Source organism: Rattus norvegicus, chromosome 12 (assembly GCF_021556685.1).
Source record: "Rattus norvegicus strain SHRSP/BbbUtx chromosome 12, alternate assembly SHRSP_T2T, whole genome shotgun sequence".
Lineage (NCBI taxonomy): Eukaryota > Metazoa > Chordata > Mammalia > Rodentia > Muridae > Rattus > Rattus norvegicus.
In genome coordinates, this window is record NC_141545.1 from 15,324,817 (window position 1) to 15,334,868 (window position 10,052).

The window sequence follows — 10,052 nt, forward strand, 5'->3', positions numbered from 1 at the left end:
TGGAACACAGTTAACAATAAATACGCTGAGCTGTCCTCACCACATTACTGCCTCTCCTAGTTGGCTTTCTGCTGCTGTGATAAATGCACAAACAAAAGCAACTTGGCGAGGAGCAGGCTTATTTGACTTACAGGTTACAGTGTATCACTGAGGGGAGCTGAGGGGGATCACGAAGCAGGAACTAAAGCAAACACCAACTTAGAATGCTATGTTGCTCTCAGGCTTGCTCTCAGGCTCATGGTCGGCTACCTTCCCTATACAGCCCAGGACCCGTGCCTAGGGATGGCACCGCCCACAGTGGGCTGGGTCCTCCGACACCAATTAGTAATCAAAAAATGCCCCCACAGGTCATGCTCACAGGCCAATCTGATAGAGGTGATTCCTCAGCTGAGGGTTCCTCCGCCCAAGTGACTCTGGGCTGTGTGAAGATGACAGCTGAAGCTAACTATAACAATGTGTAAGCCCTGTCCACTCCCTCCCCATTTTATCCTTCCCTCGTGGGGCAGGGAGAGCTTTTGTTGTTCTCTGTGTGTATGTTTGCTTTGGTTTGAGGAATTACAGAAAGAACTGGACATGTCAAAATTGGACATGTTTTTATTAAGCTTATGTAAGACACAAACAGCAGAGAAGTCATAAAAATTTTAAGTACAGCTCGGGTATGGATTTATCATTATCACGGACAAACCTTGAAACTGCTGAAAACTACAATTTCGACTTTGAAGCGAAAGTAATATTTTAATAATCAGAATACTTCAAAGAATGGTGCGACTATAGAGAAGTCTTGAGAAATGGTGTTACGATATATCATGAAAACCAGATGTCAGATGGTAGGGAATTGGGAGTGGGGGTGGAGTTCTGCCGCTTTTAGTTTTAAGTTAAAAACCAAGAACCCAGGCTTGGTGGTGTTACTGAGGCAGGGGAGTAGGGCCAAGAGTGAAGTCCCTGCCTCACACAAAGACTGCAAAATTAACATTCAAGAAAAATGAGAGGGGTTGGGGATTTAGCTCAGTGGTAGAGCGCTTGCCTAGCAAGCGTAAGGCCTTGAGTTTGGTCCCCAGCTCCGAAAAAAAAAAAAATGAGCTGGCAGAGAAGATGCTTGATCCAGCCATGCCAGTGAGTGACAGACCCTGCCAGAAAGCCATGAAGCACAGCAGAACCTCCTGGATCCTCTCAGACAAGCAAGCCTCTCTCCCTGCTCAGTTCTGCACCCTACTGTCTCCTTTCCTGAGGCGTCTCTAGCTTTATCATGGACACACGCCTCTGCCCAGTTCATTTCTCATTCAGAGACACAAAAACCTGGAAATCCCAGCAACCGTGTCCAGAACTCCATTGCCCTGGGGAACTCAGGGTCCCTTATGCGGCTTCTCAGTATCATAATGAGGGAATTTAATGTCACACAGAAGGAGACCCGAAGTCAATCTTATTAGGGTTGAGTTAGAGATGGTGGTGGTTGTGGTGGTAGTTGTTTTGGTTTGGAGGATGGGTTTGTTTGTTGTTTAAGTGAAGGGGTCAGAGAAGCAGAATAAAACGGTAGATAAAGAAGGAAAGAAGACACACTGTGAGTTCTAACTCAGAAAAGCAAAAGAGCCTAGCAGTGGGGACTCTATAAGGATCTGCAGTAGGAAAGGGTTCTGGGTATGAAAGCCAGTATCTCAGGGGCAGTAAGCGGGCTCCATGGGTAAAAGTGTTAGTTACCACCAAGCCTGACAGACTGCTCCAGGCCCCACGTGGAGGAAAGAACTGCTGTAAGTTATCCTCTGATCTACATGCACACACACACACGCACACGCACACGCACACGGTGGAAAGAACTGCTGTAGTGGTTGGGGATTTAGCTCAGTGGTACAGCGCTTGCCTAGCAAGTGCAAGGCCCTGGGTTCGGTCCCCAGCTCCGAAAAAAAGAAAAAAGAAAAAGAAAAAAAACAAAACAAAAACTGCTGTAAGTTATCCTCTGATCTATACACACACACACACACACACACACACACACACACACACACACACAGTAAATATAATAATAAAAACATTTTAAGGTTATCTCATATTAAAGGGATAGTTAATTAACAGGTCCTTTAAGTATAACTGACAACTTGCCTGAGGGGGCTTTTTCTGTCCAAGTGGTGGTGTGTGTTCATATTCTCTCTCTCTCTCTCTCTCTCTCTCTCTCTCTCTCTCTCTCTCTCTCTCTCTCTCTCTCTCTCTCTCTCTAAACCAGACTGGCCTGGAACTCAGAGATCTGCTTGCCTCTGTCTCCTGGGTGTTAGCATTAAAGGTATGTGCCACCACTGACCGATTCCTTTACATTAACTAACTCTTACGGTAGGCTGTGTCTTTGTAATCTTTTCTTTGGGGTGATCGAGACTATTATACATCTCTGTCAAGCGCCAGTCCAGGGCCAGCGTTACAACTCAGATCCTGCTCTTTGGACTAAAACTCATGTGACAGCGGATTTAGCACCACAAGGCCACAAGGTAAAGCAGATTGAAAACGAAAATAAATGAGAAATACAATCTATAAAGCAGTCACGGTTTGCCAGGCGAAAGCAACCTCTCTCCGCGGGCTGAACACAGCTGAACACAGCTGTCTGGGTTGCCTTCCAGTGCTGTGATGAGCGCCATGAGCAAAAGCAACTCAGGGAGAAGGGGTTTGTTTGCCTTTCCTGACCACAGCCCATCATGGAGCCAAGTCAGGGTAGGAACCTCAGGCAGGCACACAGGCAGAGACCACAGGAAACACTGCTCACCGGCTCGCTCCCCATGGCTTGCTAACTTGCTTTCTTATAGAGTCCAGGACCACAAGCCCAAGGGTAACAGCACCTGCAGTGGGCTTGGCCCTCCCCTATCAATCATTGATCAAGAAAAATGTCCCATAGACACTCCCATAGGCCAATCTGATGGAGGCAATTCTTCAACTAACATTCTTTACCCCAGTTGACTCTGCCTGGGTCAAGTTGACATACACTAACCAGTGTAACTTCTAATCCAAAGACCAGAACGTTGGGCTACCAAGAAAGCTTGGTGGATAAAAGCCCTTTCTAGCCACACACACACACACACACACACACACACACACACACACACACACACGCACGCACAAAGGCACAGGATCAGCTAACCACACACATCATAAAATGAAAAATTCAAACATCAAAACTTTGTAAGCTCTGACATCTGACATAAGATCCCCACCACCACAAAACTTAGCTCATGCAAAAAATTACTACAAACATTATGTAAGATTAACCTGAGGCTGTGCATATGATATACATGCAACATTCACGGGTCTGTACTTGGGTGTCTCACACCCATGGTAGCTCATGCTTCGTGTGTGCAAAGCACTTCTGATTCTGAGCACCCCAGGTAAAGGTTACTTCATATATAGAAGCTTGATGGCAATAGGCCACTGAGTAGCTAACTACAACACCCTGAGACACAGGCACTCCAACAGGCAAGGACTGCTGCTCTAGGTAAGATCTAAACACTCCAAGGTCCTAGTGGGAAAGTTTTGAGCGTCAGAGAGGTGTGAAAGGGAGGAAAAGATGAAGCGGTTGAGGCCTGGTGGAAAGTTTGGAGGCACCAGAGGTGTGATCCTGGTCTCTTCTTCCTACTCTTTCTCTGGAGTTGAAGCAGCAGGTCACTCACATCATGGTAAAACAACTTTGCCAGAAGACAAAAGGCATGGGTGGGGGTGGGAGTAGGGGTGGGGGAGGGAACTGATCACAGACTGAAAACAGTGAATCGAAACAAAATAAGTCTTTTCACTTTATTCACTTCATAAGCTGGTTACCTCAGGCATTTGTCACAGTAACCAATTAAAATGGTTAGTGTTGTGGTTTGCCCTGGAGTTATCTGTATTTTGAAGCTAATTCCACTGTCCCAAGGACAGCTGTCTAGTCACATACTCAGGACTCGGGTGACTTCTCCAGAATCTTCTCCCTATTGAATTTGTAAAATATAGGTGAGGGGCATGTACAGGATAGAAGGAGGCCTGTCATTGGATGAGATGGAAGGATGGGCGGGAGAAAAGTTTGAAGGAAGAGGAGGAGACTGGAATGGAAAGGGAGAAGAGACAGGAGGGACAGGGAGAGAAGCCGTGGCAGGACAATATGGCAGGAGATGTTAAGATTCCTCTGCTCTGTGTATTTACAGGTTGTTATTAATGTTCTTAGGGGATGGATAGTACTGGGCTTTGTATGTTTAGGTGGTCAATTATATCTTACCAATTGGGTCAAAGATTATTGTGTTGTGTGTTCTTTTATGTGACGGCTTGAGTGTAGGAAAGTATGCGGCGGTAAGAGACACTGGGCCGCCGTGGAGTTGGGATGTGTTTCTACCAAGATATCTAGCAGATCTTTTGGGGCACCGCAGTGTTGGACGTAGGGGGATAAAAGGCAACCCTATACTTTTTTTATTTTTTATATTTTACAACAACAGATTAGCACACCGAAAAGGAAGGAAAAACAAAATTAATGGTAAATGAGTGTGTATATACATTTGCTCACAGATATATTTATACATAAAATACGTAATATGACAGAAGAGACTTTAGACCAATTTCAACACCACTGCTCCACTGGGCCAGTGGTGGAGGGGGGCCTAAGAATGCACCCCAAGAAAAACTTCAAAGAAGTACCTAGGCCTGGTGATGTAGGCCTACAATCCCAGCCATTCAAGAGATAAGGGCATCCTAGGTTTTGTGTGAACAGCCTAGGTAAGTTAAAAGGCCTCAGTGGTGGCCTAGCACAGACAGAGTCCTAGATCTAATTGCTTGTACCGCCTAGTAATGGTAATGCACAAAGTTGAAAAGTGATAGATCCCAGATGATCAGATCAGAAGCCCAACCTGAAAGATGAGAATGTACCCTGAGATGTTTGGCATATCTAAAATGAAAATTAAATTAAATTTTAATAAAATAAAAATATTAAATACAATTAATAGTAAAATAATTTAAGAATCCCCAGGATGGACTCTGACTCAAACAGAACTAACCTTGAAGCAAGCACAAAGACAGAACTCAAGAGAAGAGCCCAGAGACAGACTAGGCCAACCTGGAATCCATTCTGATAAGGACTACCCTGTCCTAAATCTCCAAGTCTTAAAAAAAGGAAGAAAGGCAATTCTCTTGTACCAGAGCACCCATCTGGAAAAAAGAATTCATACTCTTCTCTGTTCTTGGGAGTTTTAGGGGACCACCTACTGTAGCTGGCTCCTCTCTCTTCCCTTCATCCAACAAGACTTGAGAGACTAGTCATCAGTGCTACCAACCACACCTCTGGGCTGAGCCCAACAGACATCTTGAAGTCACTATGAAGAGAGACCTCTCCCAAATACCTCCCCTCCAAGTTCTTTCTGCCAACCAGGAGCCTTCCAGATGGAAAACAAAATCACCAAGGTCATCCTTGACCCCACTCCCTGTATCCACTCTTATCTACTACCAAAGTTCAAACAAGGCAGTCTACACTCCAGATTCCCATTCACTAGTGAACCCTGGTGCAACACTGGCCTAGGGTTCCTGTGTCCAGCACTGGATGTACTGCCCCCTCAGAGTTACAAATGATCTCCTGGCTCCCTCGGATACCAGTTCTGTCTCTGTGCTTGCCTCAAGGTTACTTCTTGCTTCTCTATCCCTTCCTGCCTGTCTTTCAAACATAAGAAAGTTCCTTAAATCTCATGCAACCCACTGCTGTCCCCTACACTACTGAGCACCTGTCCCACAGCAGCTGAGACTTAGCCTCGACAAGCAGGGCTGGCCCATCATTCCCCTTCCATGAGTACCAGGGCATGCAGCTAAGTCTAGAAAGACTGGGCTGTCACCAAATCACCAAACCCCCAAAGACAACAGAGCACTGCTCTAAAAAGATGTCTTCCAGCTCGTCCCACACACTCACCCGACTAACGATAAAGTCCTAGCAATTCTACCTCCTCAAATCTCCCTCCTCCCAGCCTTCGCTCTTCCAGTTCATTCCTAACAGAAAGTCTAACCATGTCTCCCTTTTGCTCAAAATCCTTCAACCATTACCTACTTGCCCATGATGTCCAAACTCCATCATCAGCTGTGGCAAGCACGGTTTTCATTCTCCCGTCTCTGTTCGGCTTCCCTCAGCAATGGCGCACACTGCCGGCTTCCCTCAGCAATGGCGCACACTGCGTTTATTCTCCCACCTCACTTGACTTCCCTGCGCTTGCGCCCTACCCTGGTTTGTTTTCAGCGGTTCCACTGCACCCTCCGGAGTTCTTCATCCAGTTCTCCCTCAGCTGAGAGAGACTTTTCATTCACTCGCCCTGGGAGCTTTTCTCATCTCAGAACGGCCCCCCTAGTTCTAGTCAGTGGGTAGGCAGGATACAAACTGTAACCAATGTGTACACGGTAAGCTCGTTGGCAGCCAACAGAGAGATTCTGTCCTGACTATCAGTACATCCCTACCATGTATGACAAACTCTAAAATATCCTTGAAGGTTAAAGATAAAAAAATGAACTCATTGGGTTATTTGTAAAGCTTGTCCATCACAATCCTGACTACGTCCCACTATCTGTGAGCATAGATTACGGAAATCTTAAACTTTCCTATCTCTCACGTCTGCAACCCCAGTGAATGAGGCAGTGTTTCATATTGAGTAGGCACTTACCTAATACTTTTTAAATAGAGAAGGCCACCTTAACAGAAAACCTCGGAGCTGGAGAGATGGTTCAGTGGGTAAGAATACTTGCTGTTCTTCTAGAGGTCTCAGGTTCAGTTCCCAGCACCTACTAGTGAGCTCAAAACCATGTGTAACTCCAGTTCCAGGAGATCTGACACCCTCTTCTGGCCTCCATGGGCACTGCATGCACATGGTGCACAGACATGCACGCAAGCAAAACACCATACACATTAAGTAAATAATTTTTTAAAAAGCTCTGGAGAGACATATCGCATAGAATTAAGTTTGGTTAGCCCTGAAGAAATAGCATCAGGGCAGCCACAGTGGGGGAAGGGTAGAAACTGACACGCTTTATCCCATGCACCTCTATATTGATATTAAGAAAATTTTTCCAATGTGCATGTGGTTCAAAATGTCCAAAGGTAAAGTCAGAAAATATGACAAAAATAAAATGCTCTTAGGCTGGGGAGACAGCTCAGCGGGTAAGAGCGCTTGCTACACACACGTGAGGACCTGAGGTTGGCTCTTGAGCATCCATGTACAAAGCCAGTGAGTTGTGCACCTGTAACCCCCGGGCTAGGGGTGAGGAGAGGCAGAGGATTGCTGGAGCTGACAACCACCAGCAGAGTTTAGTGGGAGTGAACTTGTGACGTGAGAAAGTCAGAGATCGACAGAGGACCCACATGCACATGTACACACACACACATACACACACACAGACACACACAGACACACACACATACACACACAGACACACAAACATACACACACAGACACACACACATACACACACATACATACAGACACACACATACACACACAGACACACACAGACACACACACAGACACACACATACACACACATACACACACAGACACACACAGACACACACAGACACACACATACACACACAGACACACACACAGACACACACACAGAGACACACACACACACATACACACACAGACACACACATACACACACACAGACACACACAGACACACACAGACACACACAGACACACACATACACACACAGACACACACACAGACACACACACAGAGACACACACACACACATACACACACAGACACACACATACACACACACAGACACACACATACACAGACACACACATACACAGACACACACATACACACACATACACACACAGACACACACATACACAGACACACACATACACAGACACACACATACACACATACAAAAACTGAATTTAAAGAAGAGCTTAAAATAAGTTAATTAACTTTTCATAAACTGAGAAGGTAAGCAATTTGAAGTCTGCACAGCAATTTAGAGACACTCTCAAGGGGAAACCACAACCTACATTCAAAGGAAATTTCTGGAATCAGAAAACCAGTAGAACACAGCAGAGACAAGTTTTTTTCACATTTATTTCTCAGTTATTTTCACCCAAGCATTTTAATAGCCCCCCCCAAGAAAATGCTTGTTGCTTGTCAACATACAAATTTCTATGAAAACTCTTTAAAGTACGTCTACACAGACACACTGGTGATGGAGCAAGTTTGGGGGGGGGAGGTCAATGTTGTTGGCACAATCACCTAGCAAAGTGTGTTCCAGCTTTATTTTCAATTTTTTTTTAATTACTAGCATCCATCAATGGCAACGTGACTGTAAAAAATTGAAGCAAACAGATCAAGCAATGCTCTGAAGCAGTTTCACAGTGCCGCTGTAATGTCTACAGGCAGACCTAGAACAAGGTTCTGTTGAAAGGTAACACAAATGCGGGTCCAAACGGTAAGTCCCCTTTACAATCCAGTGAGCTTTGAACATCTAAAACAGCACAACTTTCTTAAAAATCAACTCAAAGGAGCTTTTAAATTCAGAAAACTGAGCGCTACAAGACAGCTATTAGAACCCTGGGGGAAGGAAGCAGAGAGGACAGGATCTTTAACTGCCTTTGGGAAAGGTCAAACCAGCTCGCTCCGGTTTAACCTCTCAAGTAGATGAAAGGGCTGACTGAAAAGAGCCACTGACCGCATTGTCTCGCTGCTTGAATAGGAAAGTTTGGTAAAGCATACACAAAAACAGCCCGTGCCCAGGAGAATTTGCCCTGGACGAGACAGCGAAGCAAGTCAAGTATCCTCTGAACTCGGTTTACTGTAGAGTCGCAGGTATTTTCGCAGTTTTAGACAAGCCAAACTTTCAAAATGGAAAACATTCCAAATGGTCGGCCTCCCTCCCTTACAAAAACGTGCGTTCAGAATCTTAAAAGTCAAAATGTCATGCCCCTTTAGGCATTTGAATTTAAGAGCTTCGACGCGAAATAAAACGGACCCTTTCTAACCTTCGGCTTTTGAAAAAGAAAATTACTGCTAGAAGATAATCGTATCAAAACCAGCCCTTAAGTGACTAAAAAAAATTCCTTATTCCACTAAACATCAGCCAAGAAGATGACAAGCTACCTTTAATCCCAGGCCTATCGCATAGTTTCTCAATAATTAAGAACTCTGCTCTTCACTGCAGAGAGGCCAAACCAAGAGGAAAAAACGGCATTTGTTGGGAAGTACCAAAGCCAGAGGGGGGAAAGATGAGCTGTCCCGGAGACTGCGCCGTGGACCAGGCCGAGAGCTGCCGGAGCCTCGGTGCACGCGGCCCGCAGGACCCCGGCGCAGGCCAGGCCGCACGCGGGACGGGAGCAATCGGGATGAAGGATGCGCAAGGAGGATGCGGCGCCACCTGCGGCCGGGAGGGACCAGGGCAGGTCGGCAGCCCGAGCGCGGCACCCCCCCGGAATCCCACCCCGCGTCCTCCGGAGGTCGGCCCAGAGCCTGGGAAGGACCACAGCCGCACTCACCGTGCCGCGCTCCCGGCTTCATCGTCCCGCCGCCCGCACCGCAGCGCGCAGCGGCGACAGACGCGGCCCCCCGGCCGGGCACCGCGCGGCCACGCCCCCTTCACGGCCAGGGGGCTGGATTGGCGAGCGCTGCGGCCAATGGAGAGCCAACAGGAGAGGGCAGCGTAGGCGCTGCGGGGGCGGGGCGTTGCGGAGAAGGCGGCGCATCCTCAGGCCTCCTCCTCCAAGGTGGAGAACCAAGGGTCCTGGGTACCCAATCTGCCAGCGGACCCCTTGGATCCCCACCTGTAGCCTACCCTTCACCTGGGTCTTGAGGCCCGTGGTAACACAGAGCTGTCTACCTACCTCTATGTCCTCAGACACCCTGCATGGCTGAGGATTCACCCAAGCCTGAGAGGATTATAGCCCTGTCATCAGTTGGCATTAACCCCTAGAGGTTCAAAAACCTTCCATCTTTTTCATGTACAGATTCTCATTTCCTTGGTTTTTACCATCTCCAAATCCTATTCTCCCCACCTATGAGGAAGGACACACTGCCTACTGAGTAGGGCTAGTCTTGAACTACCAACTTATC

The 10,052-nt window shown here is 46.8% G+C and overlaps 1 protein-coding gene across 8 annotated transcripts in view; it reads right to left on the bottom strand.

The window, feature by feature from the left end:
• Wasf3 (WASP family member 3) overlaps positions 1 to 9,571 on the bottom strand; it is a 97,528-nt gene extending 87,957 nt beyond the window's left edge. For 7 of the 8 annotated variants that reach the window (XM_087579284.1, XM_087579280.1, XM_087579282.1 and 4 more), the window contains exon 1: positions 9,479 to 9,571. The gene's annotated coding sequence lies outside the window, so the exon portion shown is untranslated. 8 annotated transcript variants of the gene reach the window in all.
• Positions 9,572 to 10,052: the final 481 nt, after the last annotated feature.